At 40.6% G+C, this 21330-nt stretch overlaps 1 protein-coding gene across 3 annotated transcripts in view; it reads left to right on the top strand.

Annotated features, from left to right (window-relative positions):
- The first annotated feature begins 4345 nt into the window (after positions 1–4345).
- The window catches only part of Rad54l2 (RAD54 like 2), a 143774-nt gene continuing 126789 nt past the window's right edge, over positions 4346–21330 (top strand). For all 3 annotated transcript variants that reach the window (XM_047564624.1, XM_047564623.1, XM_047564622.1), the window contains exon 1: positions 4346–4538. The gene's annotated coding sequence lies outside the window, so the exon portion shown is untranslated. The remainder of the gene's footprint in view (positions 4539–21330) is intronic.

Genomic DNA, 21330 nt, shown 5'->3' with positions numbered 1-21330 from the left:
CCTGGTACATAAACAAATAAACAAACAAACAAATAAAAATAAATCTGCAGTAAAGAACTGTTGGGTTCAATTCCTAGTGCTAGGGGAAAAAAAAATCTTGTACTCTGTCTTCCCTGTTCAGAATATACTCTACAGAGAGACAGAGACCTGTTCTCTCCCATCAGAACTGTACTCCCCAGGCAGATCAGCATCTGAAACACAATTGTGTTAATAATGAGATAATAAAACAAAAGAAAAAAGGAGAAGAAATACAATTGGGGGCTGGGGAGATAGCTCAGCTGGTAGAGTGCTTGCCCTGAGTTCGATCCCCAGTACCGCAAAAAAAAAAAAAAAAAAAAAAAAAAAAAAGAAAAAAAAGAAATACAATTGGGGAACAATAAATGTCTGCTGAATGAATATTTATGTGGGATACATTTTTATTAGTTGCAGTTCACAGATTGGACTTCTCCAAATTCAACTTTGGTATACACACACACACACACACACACACACACACAGAGTACTGGGGATTGAACCCAGGATTGCTTTACCACTGAGCTTCATTCCAAGACCTTTTTATTTTTTATTTTGAGTCTTGCTAAATTGCTGAGGCTGGTCTTGAACTTGTAATACTCCTGCCTTAGCTTCTTTAATCTCTAGGATTAGGGGCACTACCTTGGTTTTTGTCTTTGAAGTGGGACAGTACACCCTTCACAATGTTGATGTGAGGATTAAACAAATTAATAACTGCAAAATGCTTACAGTCATGTTGGCAAGTGTTATTGTCAGTATTCAACACAGTGCCCAGTACAACAGCACTACCCAGTAAATAGTTGCTGAGTGGGGAATTTTATGGTGCACCAAATATGCACATACTGGGGTAGATTTTAAAAAAGGTTTTCTAAGAGGCTAGGAGTGGTGGCACACACCTGTAATCCCAGCATTTGGAAGGCTGAGGCAAGAGGATGGCAAGTTTGAGACCAGCTTTGACAATTTAGCATGACCCTGTACCAAAAAATAAAAAGGGTTAGTATGTAGCCCAGTGGTAGAGTGCCCCTGGTTTCATCCCCCAGTTAAAAAAAAAAAAAAAAGTCTCCCAGGAGATTATAATCTGGATCCCCCCCTGGCTTCATCTCCCAGTACAAAAAAAGAAGTCTCCCAGGAAATTATAATCTGGATGCCAAGGGAACTATGCAGAGTTTAAAAGAATTCTCAAGAATGTCGGTCCATGGTGTTGCATGTTTGTAATTGTAATTACTTGGGAGGCTGAGCAGGATTCAATCCCAAGTACAGAAAGAAAAAATTCTCAATCATGGCTTTGGCCTTTAGAAGTGGGAGTGGACAAGAAGCTTGGCTTGTAGAGACAGGATTGAGTTAGCTAACATGGAATATGACAGGTGAAAGGAAGAGGATATTTTCCCAGGTACGAGTTCATGGTGATGAAGGTCTAGTTTCTGATTAGCTAAAGCAAGCCACTGATGAGTCTTACCTAACTCTAGCATGAAGTTCTCCGATCTTTTAATCTCACTTGAAGGTGGGTCCATTGATGGGCAAGTATATATGTAACTCATTTTAAGGTTTTCTCCCTAATAAAAACCATTTTCCTACAAGTAAATTTGGGGATGCCATGAAACCCCAAAATGGTCATGGGTGTATAACATCACTCAAATAGTGAAATTTTAGAAGGGCAAGGAAGCAGTGAAGGGCAATGGCATGTTGGAGGAGGGACTGGAAGGGGATTTCACCACCAGGGGAACCACCCCTGACTCTTGTAGTTCCAACTTCAGTGACAGGGGAGAAAGGTAACTATGGATGTTTTTATTTTTATTTTGGTGGTACTAGTGTAACAGTGGTCCACTTTATGATTTGAATATAACCCTTGCTGCTCTGCCACTGCAACTTATTTTTTAAATGGACATGTTTCTTTTTCTTCATCTCTCCTTGCTCCTCCCTAATCTCTCCCCCTCCCTAATCTCAGGGGAAATAGGATTACCTTTCTTCCTGATTTTAGGCAGATTTACCTGTCCTTGGGTACAAACCCACCATAGGAACAAAGTAATCCAGAGTTTGGGAATGGTACCAGAAGATCTCAGAAATTATTCCCCAAATTAACAAAAGAGAATTACACCTCCAACAGACAACACATGGAATGTAGCCTTTGAATCACCTCTATAAAAGCCTCTTGTTCCTGCTGATGGGCAGAATTACAACCTCCTGTGTTTCTCCTCTGCTAGCAAAGCAATAAAACTTCTTTCTCCTTTTTCTCAAAACCGTGTCCTCATTATTGGATTGGCACTGGGAACAAGGACTGAATTTTTGGCAACACTAGAGATCAAAACCAGAGGAACTTTACCAGTGAGCCACATCCCCAGTTCTTCTAATTTTTTGAGACAGGGTTCCTGCTTTGAACTTTTGATCCTTCTGTCTCAGCCTCCCAAATCTCTGGGATTATAGGCATGTGCCACCATACCTGGCAGTATGCATGTCTTTGAAGGTTGTGCCTTGAGTTTTCATTTGGGGAAGGGAGAACGGACAGGAAGATTCCTTTCTGAAGTCTCTAACCAGCCTCACTGTTCTCTTTCTCCTCCTCTTTGGTCATCTTTGTAGCTCTAACATGAACCTATTTCAACTCTTAAGGCCAAATTTACCTCACGTGGTTATCCAGGGTTTCCTCAGTTAAGAGGTAAACTGGGGAAAATGCAAACGCAAGATTTATAGCAGGGAGAAGTCAGAGTGATGAGCTTGCCTCAGGCAGCTAAGAGAATTAAATCAGTTTTTGAGAAATACTTTGCCCACTAAGGGACTAGGATGAAGTTCTTTTTATTTGAGAGAGAGCCTCTGGAGACTTCATTACCACTTACTGGAGTTTGAACCCAAGGGCACTCTACCACTGAGCTACAACTCCAATCATCCCCTGCCCCCCCATTTTTTTTTTTAAATCTTGAGATGGGATCTTACTAAGTTGCCCAGACTGGCCTTGAATAGGTAATTCTCCTGCCTCAGCCTGAAGAGGAGGTTTGAAGATTATAGGCATGAACCACTGCACCTGGCTCCTCTAGAGACTTCAGGGTACTGTTTTCTAATTCTTCAATCTGCTGTGTTTAGAAGGATACAAAAATACCTTTAGACTGGTATTACTTTCATTACTTCCAGAAGATAACCTAAATGAAAATCCAGGTATGTATATGTGTGCTAGTGATAAAATTTCATTCAGGTGCAATTGACTGATATCAGAGTTTTTCTGGAAAGTCGCTTGAGACAAGGGAGAAGGATAGCAAGGTAATATTTCTCAATCTCAGAAGCCAAGTGAATAAGTGAGAATGGAAAATTTGAGAACGTGTGAAAACTGTGATACTTTTGGAGCACTTTCTATAGATCTAAATTCTCACAGTTTGAGAAAACACTTGTGTTTTTATGACCGAATTTTTTTGGAAAAATAACCACATCTGGTATCCAAAGGTCTGAAGGTCCAGAAGAGAATAGAGGTGAGGATGAGAAGGGAATTTTTATATTCTTAATTTCGTGAGGGACACAAAACCTTAAAAAAAATTCACTAGGTATTTTTTTCATCATTTCACCAATATTCAATTCTTGGGAGGAAAAAGAGGGCCTGGGGCTAAAGTGAAGAGCTCTGACAATACACTCTTATTGGTAACTGAAGCCCACAGGGCGCTGTAAATTTCTAATTTTAGGGAGAAAATCTTACATCCTTAATCTCCGTTTGTGTGTCAGTGATCAAGAAAGACCCTTTTTGCCTCTCCTTCTCTTCCAGGTAATTCTGAAGGCAGCTTCAGCCAACAGGAAACGGAACGGCAGGTGAGGGTGAAGGGGAAAAAAGTGACAGTTGAATGGTGCACATATACAATTTCAGGGGCCCTCTAGAGCTGAGAGCAACCTCTGTTGGAGAGAAGCAATCGTCGTTGGCAGCATTAGCAGTGACCGTATCCCAATGTGGAGCTCCATACCTCTGCTCCTTGCACTTGTATCATCCCATCATTCTTTATAAGCCTCTGAGTCTATCCCTGACTGAGGAATGAGGAGGAACCAAGGCTCAGTTGAGGCATTAAGCGATCAGTGTGCTTTGTTGGTGGCTGGCGGATGCAATCCTATTCCGTTGCAACCATTTCTGGAAACAGGCCGGAATCTGCCTGGGATTTCTGTAGCACATTCACTCTTGAAACGGTCCTCAGTAATAGATAACGGCTTTATCCAGGGAAGAATCTCTATACATCCTGCTAAGAGAAAGAACTGTCTCGGATCTGCTCACAGCGGAACTTTCCTGTCGGCGGCGCGTGTTCCCGTCCGGGTGGCCCGGCGCACGGGCCGGGAGGGGGACGCTTTCTGGCGCGGACCGCGAGCGGAGGCTGCGAGCGCCGCCGCCGGAGAAGACCGACGCTCGGCCAGCGCCAGCCCGCGGCGCCCGGGCCTGGCCGGCTGCTTCCCGCCTCTGCCGCTGCCCCCGCCCCCGCTGCTGTAAACACCGTCCAGGCGGGCGCGGCGGAGCGTGAGGTCCTACGGCCTTGCCCGGTCCGGCGCGGCCCGGATCCGTGGCACGGGAGGTGAGAGCCGGTGCTGGCCCCCGGCTCCCCGCCGGGCCTCTGGGACCCGCAACAATGGGGACAGCGTGGAGACGCGGCCCGGGCCCCTGCGTGCAGCGGCCTGGGGCACCGAAACCGTCCTGGTGGCCTGGGCCTTCGGGGCACCGGCTTCGACCTGGGAAACTTCCAGTGACTGGAGGCTTGGTGGGGGTCTAGGTCTCGGTTCGGGGCCTCGTTGACTTGGTATTTGGGGATTTTGTAGTCTGACAAGGGAATCGTAGAGCCACCAAGACTTAACTGTAATGGCTGTGTGCTCTTGGCGCTTGATACTGGCGCCCCGGAGGCTGACCATTGCGGGGTGGATGGGGGGTGGGTTGTGTTGGAGGGCATCAGTGTGCATGGTCCCTGAAGCTCATAGGGATGCCTCTCCTCCATACCTCCTCCTGAAGTCTGAGAATTTGGCAGACTGGGTTCGGACTGAGGGAGAAGAGGCAAGGAGAGTTTAGCGTCTCAGGGGTAACTGATGACTAGTTCCTGGAAAGGCAGGAGCTCAGCTGGGCACAGGAAGGAGAGTTTAGCAAAGAACTGAACCTCCGCTGATGCACCGGGGCGAAGAGTGGTTTCTTACGCAGGGAACTCGACACTGGAGTGAGTAGTGTTGGCTTCTTGGGATTAGGTTGAGGCCGGTGGGAGTTTTGATTTGGGGAGTACCGAGAAGGGTCGGTAGGCTGCTGAGATTGGAAAATCACCTTTATGGTGGGTCATGGTCATGGCAGCCTGGGAGATGAACAAGGGAACTTGCAGAGTGGGCTTCCTGATAGAGGATGACCTCTTACTGCGGGGGAGTGGGTGACTCAGATCTGTTAGAATTCGCGTCGCTTGCCAACCAATGGGACTGACTACAGTGGTTTCTGGACTTTGAGGTGGGTGAAGCTGGAAGTGTCATTTGGAGTCTTGATGAGTTTGTTCTTGAGTAGAGGACATTGTGGACTTTTCTTTCTTTACTCCATCAGAATGGTGGCTATCTTTAACAATATTTTTAAGGCATTTCCTTGTGGTATTTAAAAAAAAATTTTTTTTAGTTGTCAGTGAATCTTTATTTTATTTATTTATATGCAGTGCTGAAAATCGAATCCAGTGCCTTACACATGCTGGGTAACTGCTGTACCACTGAGCCATGACCCCAGCCCCTCTTTGTGGTATTTGATAGAATGCTTTCCTCTGTTTGTTGTTTTCTTTGTTTTGAATTGTGATTCATACTTTCTTTTTTTGGTACTGAGGATTGAACCCAGGTGTGCTCTACCACCAAACACCTTTTTATTTTTTGTTTTGAGACAGGATCTTGCTGAATTGCCTAGGCTAACCTCTAACGTGCAAATCTCCTGCCTCAGTCTCCTGGGTCACTTGTATTATAAGAATGTCCCACCATGCTGGGCTGTACTTTCCTTTTAGCATTGTGGCTATTGTTTTTAACTCTAGAGGAACTTAGACTTTGTAACATATGTAAATTCTAGGGATCGTTAGTCCAATTCTTACAAATTTAAATTAATTTAAACGCTTGTTTTCACTGATATGTACAATGTGTGCAACTCTAGAGAGGGATGTGAAAATCCTAAATGTTTATGTTGTTAAAGACTTTCCATCTGTAAAATCATGAAATTTCATATTTTCTTATTTCCGTGAAGTGATTACATTGAATCTGTTAAATCTTAGTGACTGTCATTTCAGCACCCCTGCTAACACAGGACATTGTCTTCACTAGAAGTTTTATCCGACTTCGGTGACTTTGGTCTGCACACAGTTTGCCCTGTGACAATCTGTATCATTGAAAGGCAGTGTGCTAACTCTGACTCTGAGGCCTGCAGCTGTGCACCAGAGCTCTGTATGTATTATTCAAGCAAAAGTTGGTGTGTTGTCTGTAGATGAGACATTAAAGGGAATCTTTCATGAATAAAAACAGTATCAGACTCATTGTGCCTTCTGAATTTAGAGAAGGAGGTACTGCGTAATTGGGAGTCTAATATAAATTTTGAGATGTGAGGTAATTCTGTTTGTACTTGAATTGACAGTTCTATTATTCTAGGGATTGTTTTTTTCTTAAGCTGTAAAAAAAATCATTTCCCTTCAAAAGTTTTTTTTCTCTCTTTTGAAAAGTTCTATGTTTTTCATTCTTTTATAAAACCATATCTGTTGCATTATGTTAGGAGCTGTGTTAGGTATCTCCACAGTGGTGGTGATTTTTTTTTGTGTGTGTACATGTGGAGACAGTTGCCTAGGCTGTCTTCAACTTGTGGGCCCAAGTGATCCTCCCACCTCAACCTCCCAAGTACCAGAGACTACAGACATATGCCACCGTGCCTGGCTTGGTGATATTTTTGACCTTTTGATAGTGTTAGTTCTTAATTCAGAGGTGGTTGTGTGTCTTTGAAGAAAGAAGTGATTCGGGTATATCAAATTTTAGTCATTAAAACTGTTGAATAGTTTTTGTTGTTGTTGTTTGTTTGTTTTGTGGTGGTGGGGATTGAACCCAGAGCCTTATGCGTGTTAAGTCAAGTGCTCTGCCACTGAGCTATATCCCTAGGCTGTGAAACTTTAAAAGAATTTTTTTATTGGTGCACTTATAATTTTACCTAATAGTGGAATTTATTATGCATACATAGAGTATACATAGAGTGTACACAGCATAAATAAAAAAAAATTTTTTGAGTTGTAGATGAACACAATACCTTTATTTATTTATTTTTATGTGGTACTGAGTTTTGAACCCAGTGCCTCACGCATGCTAGTCAAGCGCTCTACCGCTGAGTTACAATCCCAGCCCACCACGCACGGCATAATTTACTTCATCTTTTTTCTCAATACCTTTTCATTCCCTCTTAAAGTTTTTATAGTGTATTAATTTTGAGTAGTGACAATTGTTCATCCTCATGTTTCCAGGCAGAAAACATAGTTATGATTGTGTGTTAACATTGGTATGGGATTATTTTATATTTTTTTATTTAATATACCTATTAAATTTATTCCTGTAGAAAAACCACAGGATTAAAATATTTTGTTTTGGTGTGTTCCTAAACAAGCAATGATTTGCCGATACTGTGTTCAGGTTGCTTAGGAAGCCATTATCTCTCCTTTCCACTGTAGTCTTGGGAGCGTGAAGCTTACCCCCTATGTCTTCTTCAGTGTATGTAGGAGTGTCTGCTGATTGCTTGGAGTGCTGTTCCCTGTAATAGCAGGAATAAGAGTGAGGTAAGACTCAGTCTCTTTGAAGTTCCTTACCTCTTAATTTTAACTGCATAAACTTGAATGTTTTTATCTTTAGTGGTTGTTGATTTTTTGGGGGGGATTGAACCAGGTGTCACTTTACTACTGAGCCAACTCCTTAGCCCTTTTCATTTTTCATATTGTGACAGGGTCTTGTTATGTTGCTTAGGGTTGTGCTAAGTTGCTGAAGGCTGACTTTGTGCCTCAGCTTCCAGAGTCTCTGGGATTATAGGTGTGCACCATCATGCCTGGCTCCTTTAGTTGTTAACCTTCATTCTGATCTAGTAAAATGACATTTTTGCTCTCTTTCTGCACATGCATCCCCCCACTCACCCCCCCTCCCATACCAGAGATTGAACTCGGACACTTGACCACTGAGCCGCATCCCCCGCCCTATTTTGTATTTTATTTAGAGACAGGGTCTCGCTGAATTGCTTAGCACCTCCCTTTTGCTGAGACTGACTTTGAACTCTCAATCCTCCTGCCTCAGCCTCCCGAGCCACTGGGATTACAGGCATGCGCCACCCCACCTAGCTGTGCATATAATATCATGACCAAGAGTAAATGAAGAAATTTAAAATCAAGACACTTAAATCATAAATAAATTCTTTGATCTAGCTCTGATTTTTCATCTGGAATATTCACTTGGTTAAAAAAAAAACTGGTTCATATGTTTCTTTGAAGGCAAGGTAGTTTCTTAAATGGTTTTGGCTACTTAGTTAAATGGATCAACTTCAGAAAATCTTGGAAAGATGATAGAGATTTTGCTTTCTTTAGAAAAATTCTGAAAGCTGTCTAGTATAGTAGTCTTTGGAGACTTCCCACCTTTGTTTCTTGCTAATTTTTTGACTCTGAGTAAGCTCTCTGAGCTTTGTTTTTATTTTGTTTTTCATCTGTAAAATGAGGCTGTAGAACTTTTTTTGTAAGTTGTAGTAAGGATTGGAGATGAAGGCCTATTACTTCCTGGGTGGTCAGTGCTGGCTGTTAATAGAAGTTAGTATGTATTATTATGCAGGAGACATTATGCTCTATAGTATTAGTGGTAGGAATGTGACTGGGTGCTCTGTAGGGCTGAGGAGCCCAGTTTTCTTGTCTGATGGGGAAGGTAGCTGTGCACTATGCAATTGCTAGCACTAAGGTAGGGGAATTGTTGGGGTAGTCCTTATCTAGTAGTGGTAATCAGGAGTCCACACTATAAAGTCCAAGGTCATTCTTGGCACTGGTACATTTTTTCCTGGCAGTTTCTATGTAAGCCAGGAGGTAACTATTTGACATGTCCTTGTTTGGGAACAGTCGGCATTCCCACTGACAGAGCACTGGAGTGTGGCAGACAGCATTGTGTTCTCTGTGGTCCCTGATCAGGATGTTTCTCTAGCTTTTTTTTTTTTTTTTTTTTTTTTCTGCTGGCATCAGGGACCTGGCTTTGGTCTTTTTGTCCAGAAGGCTCCAGATGCTGGAGAGATTTGTCATCTTTTTCTAATTGGGGCTACTTTGATAGAACCTAGCACTCTGTTCAGACATGTTTTTGATGAACAGAAGGTTCACAGTCTTGATTATAGAATTGTTCTGTTTAATTTTTTCTTTGGGGACGGGGGGAGGAAAATTAATTTTTCAAGAGGAAAATTAAATAGAGCCCAGAAGTGATTTGAAATAATTGGGCCCTGTTGGATGTGTTTGCTCTTACCTGTAATCCCAGCTACTTAGGTAGCTGAGGCTGGAAGATTGCAAGTTCAAAGTCAGCGTCTGCAACTTAGTGAGACTCTGCCTCAAAATAAGAGCTGGGGATGTGACCCAGTGATAGAGCACCCCTGTATTCAATCCCCAGTACCAAACCAAACCAAACCAACTGGCCTCTAAGTCCCTTAGAGTCTTTCCCTAGTTAAGTTCCCCTCTATTCAGGATGGCCTTTAATTTCAGTTAAGAGTATATAAGGAGCTAGGGATGTAACTCTGTTACAGTGCTTGCCTAGTACTTGTAAGGCCCTGGGCTTAAACCCAGCACATCTCCCTAGCACCCCCTCAAAAAAAATAAAAAGTTAATAGTATTCCTCTGACCTGAAATTGTATCTATATGCTGACATGACTCTGCTTGAATACCTTACAAGACCCTTTATGGCCTGGTCCCTCCTGTATCTTCTAGTTCCTCCTCTGCCACAGTTTTTCTGGTACATGAGGCTCAGTTCTATAACAATTCTATAACTCCTTGAACCCCTCAGAATGCTCAGGGTGTTCCTTCTGATAAGTATTCTTCTCATTCAAGATTTTAAGGCTTAAACCAAGAGTTCAGACACTTCCTTCTGTCTCCTTTCCTTGTTCTTTCTTTCTCTCTCCCTCTCTCTTTAAAATTAAATTTTTTTTTTTTTTTTTTTTTAATTGTAGTGCTGAAACTGTACCCTGTACCCAGGGCTTCAGGCATGCTAGGCAAGCACTCTACCCTCTCATAATGAGAACCTTCTTTGGTTCCTTCTAGGTTCAGTGGAATACCTCTAATGACATTGCAGTTTGTGTAAGCTTTTTTCATAATTACACTGTACTGTTAAGTTTTGGTATGTTTGTGTGCTGTACATGACTAGATTGTAATCTACTTGAGGGCAAGATCTTTTTTATCTTTGTGTGTATGGTGCTGGGGATCAAACCCAGATCCTCACATGTGCTAGGAAAATGCTCTACCACTGAGCCATATCTTCAGCCCTTGTTTATCTTAATATCATAGCACCTAACCATTTCTGGCATACTGTGGCTACTTGGCAAATGTTTGTTGAGTGAACAAATGAATCACCTCTGCTTATAAAATGACAGGAAATCACTCCATGTGGAGCTGGTGGTACAGTGAGGATTCTGACTTTATGGCTGCATCCTCAGCACACTGAAGCAGTGCCTCCAGCTTGTTATTTCCAGGTTGCTAGAGGCAACACTTGACTGTGAAAATGTGTTGCTTATTCCATGTGGTCATGGTTTTGAGGCTGGGGGCTGTTACTTGTTCCCTTTGGGTTTTGCAAAGGTCTTATTTAGGAAAGAATGTGATAATTCTTTATTGATATTTAGATTTTTTCGTTGCTCATTTACTGATATGAGTATTTTGTCCTCATGTATGAAGAAGTGACTAGTCAGTTTCAGCCACCAGGTTTCCGCAAAACTACTGCCAACATGCTACCTGCCTAGGAATGAGAACTGAATTTAGCATGAAGGTACTGTGACTTTTGCTGACAGATAGGGTTTTGGAGGCATAACTGAACTTGATGTCAGTGTATACAGGAAATATGTTTATTTGACTGAACTTCATGAATTCAAATTCAATGACTATGAAAATATTTACCAGTTTTCTTCTCCGTCTAATACTATACTAATCCTGAAACTGATATATTAATTCTTTGTCAGGAGACTGTTTTGTTATTTATCAAGAAGTTACAGGATTATGCTGATTATGATTTTTTATTTGAGACAGGATCTCACTAAATTGCTTAGTTTTTCCTCCAACTCATGATCCTCCTGCCTCAGCCTCCTGAGTAGTTGGATTACAGCATGTGCCACTGCACCTGGTTTACCCACCTGCTTCTTAGTGGGAAAATCAGAGAATATCATCTAAATTACTTCCCATTTAATTTTCATGGTTTATCAGACCACATAGAAATCCTACTTAAGCTTGGTATTAGGTAGTTTATTGAAGCCTACATAATGCAGTTATTCTTTCATGCAAGTGATAAACATAGCAGATTGCAGAAAAGAAAAACATGAAGAGTAACTGTTTTAGGTGAAAGATAAAAATTGATATGAGGTAAAAGGGAAAGCTGAGGAAAGCATAAGGCACTTTAAATTTGACAACAGCTGTTAAATTGAAGATATTTTATGAGCAGTGTTGAGATGTCAAGAAGTTGTTATATAGATTGGAGGCAATAAGAATATGGAAAATTTCAGCCAGCACAGGCACATTGAAAGTACTAGCACTGGCTTATGGTTTTACAACAGCACTGATAAATAAATTACATTAGTTACATTAGAGAGAAATAAAAAGTATTTGTCTTAACCATGGTAAGTTTACGTGCATTTGTTTGTTATACTTTATAAAACACTTCTATATATGCTTATTTTACTTCATCCTCCCAACAACCCTGTGAGGGAGATGACCCCATTGAAGAAGCAAACCTGAGGTAAAGTGGCTTGCTTTAAAGTACACAAAGCCAGTAAGAAAAAAAGCCGTTTTTTTTTTTTTTTTTTTTTTTTTTTTTTTTTTTTAAAGGAGGAAAAGTTTATTTGGGGCTTCATGGTTTCAGAGGTCTCAGTCTATAGACAGCTGGCTCCATTTGCTCGAGATGAGGCAGAACATCAGGGTGAAAGAGTGTGGCAGAAGGAGGTGACTCACATGATCAGAAAGCAAAGAGAGAGTCTCCACTTGTTAGATGCCAAATATATACCCCAAAGGCTTGCCCCCAGTACCCACCTCCTCCAGCTACACCCTTCCTGCCTTCAGTTACTACTTAGTTAGTTAATCCCTATCAGGGTCTAATTCACTGATTGGGTTAAGGGTGTCATATCCCAATCATTTCACCTCTAAATTTTCTTGCATTGTCTCACACATGAGCTTTTAGGGAACACCTCATATCTAAACCTTACCATTATGGCCCCCAAAAGCTCATGTTTATCTCACAATGCAAAGGACATTTAGTCCATTTCCAAGAGTCCCCATAGTCTCAACAGTTCAAGCATTGCCCCAAAGTTCAAGTCCAAAGTTCCTCTGAGACTCAAGGCAAACTCACATTGTGAGCTCAAAAGCAATTTATATGTATCCACTATATAAAGGAAAATAGTGGCATAGAAAGAAGGGATGGGATCAAAGCAAGACTGAAATCCAGCTGGGAAAACAAGTCCTGTAGTTCTGTGTCTGGCATCTGGAGCACATAGCATCATGATGTTCTCTCCAAAGGACTTGTGTAGCATCTACATGGCCTCTCTGTTGACTTGCTTCTGCTCAATTTTTGAGCTTTCTTCAGCTGATGTCCCTTGTTACTGGAATATCTTAATATTGGGGGGTCTCCACTATAGCTTTGGCCTCCTCACATCTCCATACGTGACCCTCTCAGGGGCTGCCCACAGGACTCCAACCCTGGGGCACTTTACCTGGTCTCCTAGACTTTCTTTTGAAATATTGGTAAAAGCCTCCATGACTTCCTAACTCCAATATCCTGTATTCCTGCAGAACTAGCACCAGGGTTGATGCCAAGGTCTGCTGCCATCTTGAGCAATAGTCAAGCCGCCAGGGACCCTTGCTGAAAAAACTTCCTAGATCCCTCAGTGCAAGAAGGGTGTCCCACTGGTTTCAAGAGAATTTTTACCTTTACTTCCTTGAGCCTAAGTGTGGTCTTGCCAATTCCTGAGATGTCCTCAAGCCATTTTTCTTATATCTCTGGGCAAAGTCTGACTTTTTTTTTTTTTAAAAGTGTTGCTAATGTCTTTAACAACTGCAACTTCCTTAGCCCCAGTTTTACTCCCACCTTTCAAGTCCAAGTTTTTCAAGTATTTCTGCTCCTGAATATCAAATAAACTTGGGTGAAAGCCACCAGCAATATCCTTGCCACTGAATGCTATGCTATCTAGAAATTTCTTCTGCCAGATCAGGAAATCTATCACCTTTCAATTCAGTCTCACAGAAAGTCTCAGGTCACCAGCAAAATGCAGACAACTTCTTAACCAGAATGTAACACAAATGGTCTCTAGTCCAAATTCCAATAGTCTTCCTTCCCTGAAACCTCATGAATCTTGTCTTTACTGTGCACAGACCTGCCAGCATTCTGATCTTCTGAGCTCCTATCAGAATTACCCACTAAGCTCCACTTACAACAACCTAAAGCATTTCCAGCTTGCACTGCTGTAGCATCTCAAAATTTCTCCCACAAATTCCAAAAAGCTCCAAAAGGTTCTGAACCACATGTTCAGGTTAGTCACAGCAAAGACCCCACTTTTTGGTACCAATTTTCTGTTTTCGTCAGCTCGTTTTTGCTGCTGTGACTAAAAGACTTGACAAGAACAATTTTAGAGGAGGAAAATTTTATTTTGGAGCTCACAGAATCAGAGGTCTCAGTCCACAGACAGTTGACTTCTTTCCTTGGAGCTTTAGGTAAGGCAGAAGTGTGTGGCGGAGGGAAGAAGATGAGGAAGCAGAGAGAAAATCTGGGTCTTGATGCTAGTTTTGTTTTTTTCTCTTTCTCTTTTGTACCAGGGATTGAATCCAGGGTTGCTCTACCACTGAGCTACATCCTCAGCTTTTTTTTTTTTTTTTTTTTTTTTTTAATTTCTTTTAGTTGTTGATGGACCTTTATTTTATTCATTTATTTATATGTGGTGCTGAGAATTGAACCCAGTGCCTCACACATGCTAGGCAAGGGCTCTACCACTGAGCTACACCCTAGCCCCTATCCTCAGGTGTTTACATTTTTTATTTTGAGATAGGGTCTCACTGAGTTTCCCAGGCTCAACTTGTCTTAGGCTCCTGCTTTAGGCTCCTGGGATTACAGCATGTAAAACCATACCCACCTTGATGCTAGTTTTCTGATTCTAAGTTCAACGTTCTTATTATGTCCTCAAATGACATTGGTAGGGTGCCTTATTCCAGACTTCTGCCAATAGAGGATACACACAAAGGTGGTGCCATATAGGGAAGTCTGCTTTGGTAAGACTATCCCAGTGGATTGGGGTTGTATGTCAGTGGTAACGCACTCACCTAGCATGCGTGAGGCCCTGGGTTCGATCCTCAGCACCACAAAAAAAATAAAAATAAAGGTATTATGTCTACCACAACTAAAATTTATATTTAAAAAAAAACCAAAAAATATATTTAAAATAAAAAAGAGTATCACAGTAACTTTGGAAGAACTGGATGGGTGAGCAACCTAGAGGGAGCTCCATGCTCCTCACAGGTCACTTTGTGGTCAAGAGAATATCCTAGAACCAGATGGAGATGGATTTGCAATTGAGCTCATGACATAAGAAAAGTCTTTCTCCTGATGTGATGATGGTTATATAGAAATTGGAAGAAAAATGGAAGTTGGGAAAGCATTCTTTGGATGTGATTCTGGCTTGGAATTTTACTCTGCTTTCAACTGTGTCTTCCAGTCCCATCTTTCCCCCCATGTTTTTACCTACCTCCTACCCTGTCTTGATGCTAGTTGCCCATGGTCCACAGCTTCAGTAATGCCTTTCCCAGGTTAGAATTCCTTGCTTCCTGACACTGTGCTCTCTCTGCTATGCCAGTTGCCATCTCTAAATTTTCTTTCCTGGTGGCTTTCATTGTCCTTAGGCTGTCCATGGCCTTTGTTTTGAGGGAGTCAGGGAAATGTGCTGTACTAGTTGTAAGCAGTTCACACTACCTCACTTGAGTTGAGGTCTTTCTGCCCCTCAGGGTTCTCCTGTGCTGCCTCTTAAGCATCCTGTTTCCTAGCGCAGCTGCTTGCACATTTCCTAAATCTTGTCTTTTTCTCAGATCTGTGACCTCACATTAGGATTTGTGCTAATATTTCCCCCTTTTTATTACCATACTTTTCATCATTCAATCTTTTACTATTGGAAGTACTTGACTTTTCTCCCCCTTGATACACAAGCAATAGCACAGTAGAATTCCAACTTTTTTTTTTTTTTTTTTTTTTTTTTTTTTTTTTTTTAGTGCTAAGTATAAAAACGGCCTTGTATTTGCTAGACAAGTGCTTTACCCCTGAGCTGCATCTCTAGTCCAGAATTACCTAAAATGAGGTAGCACTGCAGCCCTGTAATCCCAGTGACTCAGAAGACTGGGGCAGGAGTATCCCAAATTTAAAGCCAGCCTCTGCAACTTAATGAGATGTCTCAAAATAAAAAAAATTTAAAAGTGCCCTAGGTTTACTCTCCAGTTCTGCAATGAATAAATAAATAAATAGGTAAACAAACCCATAGTCGTAGTGTTAACCACCATCTTAGTGTTAACCATCATTAAGAATTTGATGTATATTTATCCATATAGGTTTTCCACTGTGCATATGTATGGATATGTTCCATACATATCCAACAGATATGTATGGAAAGAGAAAGTAATTCCTTTTTGTGGATATGGGATCATAATATATCAACTTTTCTGTAACTTGCTCTTTTTCACTTAGTGCTTTTATCCTGGGCATTTTCACATGTTTAGAATGTACATATCTATGGTATCTTTTAATAGTTATATAATATTACATTGTATATTGGTATCAACTTTTTCTAGTCTACTGGTGATAGACATTTGTTTCTATTTCTTTGCAATTAGAAGTATCTTTGTACAATTATCTTTGTATAAATCTTTCTATACTTTGTATACTTGCGGGATAGATTCCTGCAAGTGGAGTTTTTGTGTTAAAGGTCATACGTGTTTCAAAGGTTGCATCCATTTATATTTCTTTCTCCAAGGGCATGGTAGTGCTTGCCTGTAATCCCAGCAATTTAGTACATTAGTGAGACCCTCAGCACTTTAGCAAGACCCTGTCTCAAAATAAAAAATGAAGGACTGGGGATGTAGTACAGTGGAAAAGTGCCCTTGTATTCAATCCCCAATATCGAAGGAAAAAAAAGAAAAAGAAAAAGAAAAAGAAATTTATACTTCTCTTGCCACTGAATAGTATCAATATATTTAAAAAATCATTCCTAGTTTGAAGCCTAGATAACTAGTTTTTACATTTCCTTATAGAGGAAAATGAGCATCTTTTCATGTGTTTGTTTGGTGTATATATACTCTCTTCATGTCCTTTGCTAAGTTTTGCTGGACTAATATATTTGTGTTGATTCATGAGAGTTTTTGCCTATTAGGGAAAGATTAACTCTTCCTATAATAATAATTTTTATAGCAGGTGACATATTGTGTAATTATTCCCAGGCACAAGTGTTTTACTTGTGTCAACTCTAACAACTTTCTCAAAAACCTTAGGAAGGGTTCTGTTTACTTTTCCTCCACACTTTATTTTATTTTATTTTTTATTTTTTTTGCAGTGCTGGGGATTTGAACCCAGGGCCTTGTGCTTATGAGGCAAGCACTCTACCAACTGAGCTATATATCCCCAGCCCTCCTCCATACTTTATTAATGTACTTTTTACTGGATTCCCAGATGTAGGAAGAAAATACTGCCTAATCTAGCTCACTTCAGCTGACCTCCAATGGGGGGCTTCTTGCCTTGGCTTTTGTAATGTTTATCAATATCTCCATCTTCTAATCCTTTGAGAGGTGGAATTAAAGCAGTACACTATTGAGCTAACACATTTTTTTTTTTTTTTTTTGCGGTACTGGGGATCGAACTCAGGGCCTTGTGCTTGTGAGGCAAGCACTCTACCAGCTGAGCTATCTCCCCAGCCCACATATTTTCAAATGCGGATACCTATGTGTTGCAAATATGGTTTTTACATTTTAATATTTTTTATTTTTATTGACACATAATGATCATACATATTTATGGGGTACAGTGTGATATTTTATCAGATCAGAGCGACTGGCATATCCATCACCTAAGACATTTTGAAGGGTACTTTTATTGTCAGTCTTATTTGCCAATGAGGAAACTAGAACTCAAAGAATAAAAGCCTTGCCCCAGGCTACACAGTTGTCCAGTGACAGGATGGGATTAAAGTCATATGATTGAATGTCAGAGTCTGCTCCCTTTAATTGTTATGTTACACAACCCCTTGTGAAGTCCAATTTCAGAATTTTACTTTCTCTTTTTTCATCCTCCCAGAAGAGGTGAACTTCTTTATTTTTTGTTCTTCAAGCAAATACCACCTTCTAATTGGGTTCTACCTACTCTTGTTTTTTCCTTAACTTTTCCAGTATCTTTCTATGGTCCCTCCTACTTTCCCTTCATACTTTTTTTTTTTTTTTTTTTTAATATTTAGGGTTGAATCCAGGGACCTTCTATCATGGATCCTGCTTTTGATTTTGAGACAGGGTCTCAAAAAATTTCTGAGGCTGACCTGGAACTTGCAATTCTCCTGCCTCAGCCCCCAAGTTGCTGGGATTATAGTCATGCCTGTTACTACGCCAGGCTTCCTATTTTGTTTTTTACTATGTAAGAGGAAGGAGAACCATAGTTACTTTGTTCGGCCCTGTGCCTCTCATACTCTCTTAGCTTGTTCTTTCTTATGCCTGCCTCTTTGTTCGGCCCTGTGCCTCTCATACTCTCTTAGCTTATTCTTTCTTATGCCTGCCTCTTTGTTTTCTCAGGTATAGTTTTAGTGCCATTTTCTCACCACCTGCTTTATCTGTGTCTCTTAGTTCTTTGTTGTCTGGCTTTTGTCCCTTTATTTCTTCTGAACAGTATCTTTGAGGTGAGTTCCTCATTGTCTGGACCAAAGATTTTTTTTTCTTTTCTTTTTTTCAGTGCTGGGGATTGAACCCAAGACCTCACATGTGCTAAGCACATGCTCTACTACTGAGTTGTATCTCCAGTCCCCCAACAATTCTTTTCCTGATATTTGCTCTCCCTTGTTCTGACTAACTACCTCCTCCTCACCATACTTGCTGGAGGAGAAGCTCCACATAAGTGGACCTTTTATGGAAAATTTCAGACATGCAGCCTTAGAGAGTATAGTGGTATAATTGTTTCTTTTTTCTGTACTGGTGATAGAACTCAGGGCCTGAGACATGGTAGGCAAGCTCTCTACCACTGACCTACACCCCTCAGCACCAAGAGTATAAATAATATAATGAACTGTCCTGTATCCATCACCCAATTTCAACAATTATCAACACTTCCTCATTTTCTTACAGTGTACTCCCCACTCTTTTGTTGTCATATTTTAAAGCTAAAATTGCAGACATTGCCATTACATTTTAAACATCATTATCATGCTATTTTATTTATAAACTAATGGTATTTTCTTGATTTGATATTTAAGCCTGGCTGGGATCCCTCCTGTTTAAATTGTGCAATTTATGATCTTTTTCCTTATCATGAAATGTGGTGAGGATAACAGTTATAATTCTACCTCAGAGGGTTCTGAGGTTATATTATTTATTCCTACATAAAGTGCCTAGCTAGCACAGTGCTCAAATATTTTTGTCTTTTTTTTTTTTTTTTGTACTGGGGATTGGAACTCTGGGGTACTTAACCACTGAGCCACATCCCCAGCCCTATTTTGTATTTTTTATTTAGAGACAGGGTCTCACTGAGTTGCTTAGGGTCTTGCTAAGTTGCTGAGGCCAGCTTTGAACTCAAAATCCTACTGTCTCAGCCTCCTGAGCTGCTAGGATTACAGGCAGCATGCCCACTATACACAGCTTTGTTCTTACTATTTCTTCATTTATATATTTATTCAGCAAGTATTTATTGAGTAACTATGTGTTAGCTGAAAAGGATACACTAACTTTGGCTTCTAGGATCCTGCACTCTTTTTTGATTCTTTACTTGCTTCTTAGATATGTCCTCTCCTCCAAACCCCTGTGCTTGGGATTGAACCCAGGGCCTGTGCATGCTAGGCAAACACTCTGCCATTGAGCTACATCCCTAGCCCCTCAGATATGCTTTTAATTTTTTTGGTACCAGGGATTGAACCTGGGTTGCTTAACTACTGAGCCACATTCTCAGGCACCCCTACTTTTTTATTTTGACACGAGGTTTTGGTAAGTTGTTGAGGCTGGCTTTGAACTTGGGATACTTCTGCCTCAGCATCCCAAGTTGCTGATGTTACAGGTGTGGGCTACTGTACCAGGCTAGATACACTTTTTAAAAGTGCTTCTGCTGTAGATGTGGACATAACCCAGGTTTGTGTTTTCCTCTTATATATCTTGTGTTAGTCTGACCCTTGGAGATTTAGCTCTTTCACCCCCACCAGTTCATATTATCCCAGTGACTAAATTCCATAACTCTAACCCTGGTTTCTTAATCAAGCTACAGACCCATTCTCACTCTGGTTTTGGGGCAAATGTGAAGTACTCTGAACTGAGTCTGCAGACCAGAGATGCAGCTTAGCCTCAGACACTAAATGCATCATGACCTGTGCAGATTGGTCACCTTTCTTGATCTTGGTGTCCTCAGTTAGAAGGATGGAAGGACTGAACTAGACACTGAAGCCCTACCCACCTTTTTAAAAGCCTGTTAGCTATGAGAAGGTGGTTTCAGAAATGTTCTACTGAACATATCTGGAGTCACATCCATCATGCTGCCCACAAATACAGTTTCTAACTTCCCCAGCCTGTTCTCTCCTGGGGAATACAGGCTTCAACTTTATGGCCCTTCCCTCTTTTTTGTCCTTAACCTTAGGGCTAATTACTTCATAGTTCTTAAGTTAATCCTGATTCCTAGCTCTTCCCAGAACTCTTTTGCCCCCTTTCAACTGTGCATGTGTCTTTTTATGTGGTTTCCTTTTTGCCTGTATTCACTTTGTTTTTCCTGATCCTATGTTCTGGCCAATTGAAATTATGACAGTTTCCCCAGACTTAGCTCAGATATGCCTTCTCCCTTCTGACTGTCATGACTGGCAAAGAAACCAGTGTATCAGTGACATTTCACAATGTGCTTGTTACTTTAAGATGTTTGTGTGCTTAAATTTTAATTTTTAAATTATTATTATTATTATTTTTTGTGGTGCTGGGGGTTGAACCCAGCACCTTGCACATGCCAGCAGGTATTCTACTACTGAGCTATATCCCCAGCCCTTTTTATTTTATTTTGAAACAGAGTCTTGTTAAGGTGCCAGGCTGGTCCTGAATTTGCAGTTCTTCTTCCTCAGCCTCCTAGGTAGCTGGAATTACATATCTGCACTACCATGCTGGGCTTGTGTGCTTGAATTTTTTTCCCCTTCAAAACTGTAATTCCTTGTCAGGCACCACATTTTTTACATCGTGTATAATTATTGCAGTAGTTTTGCAGTGAAAACTGACTTAGTGTGTGAACTAAGCAGACTTTACCTTAAAGAACATTTATGCAAGTGTTTAGAAACACAGTGTCCGAAGGATATGATACTTCTATAGTCAGGAATGAGGAAGACCTATTTTATGAAATGGTACCATGGTACTAACTTGGGTATTCATTCCTTGATCTCTTAATTCAAGAAATCCTTTTTCCTGGCTTGTCTCAGAATTGGGAAATTTTCTGACTCTTTTTTGTGTATTATGATTAGCCTCTTTAAAGCATAGCTGATTTATTGTCATGGGATAGTGAAAGGTAATTTTTAACATTTATTGTGAACTAATTTATTATGTGCTGGACACTGCTAAGTGCTTTATTTTCTTTTATTTAGTATTAAAAACAATCACATGAGATTATTCTCATTCTTGTTTTACAAATGGTTAGGTTTAGAGAAATTAAATAACTTCTTTAATGTACTATGCATATTAAGTGGCAATGCTGGGATTTTGACCCAGGTCATCTCATCTAGACTTGCTCTTACTAGTGTACTATCTTCCTGTGCGAAATATCTACTGCCAATTAGCCTGTTTATATGTTGATTTTCTAGCATGTACCCTCTTTAAATAGCTTGTATAACATTCTTTACTTCTTTCCAAAAAATAACTGTTCCTCTATTCTTCCTAATTTTGGTGGGCAAGCCACCTTTTTTTTTAATCACTG

This window comes from Sciurus carolinensis, chromosome 9, assembly GCF_902686445.1.
Source record: "Sciurus carolinensis chromosome 9, mSciCar1.2, whole genome shotgun sequence".
Classification (NCBI taxonomy): domain Eukaryota; kingdom Metazoa; phylum Chordata; class Mammalia; order Rodentia; family Sciuridae; genus Sciurus; species Sciurus carolinensis.
The sequence above is the reverse complement of the archived record's forward strand: the minus strand, read 5'-3'. Positions and strand labels throughout refer to the sequence as shown.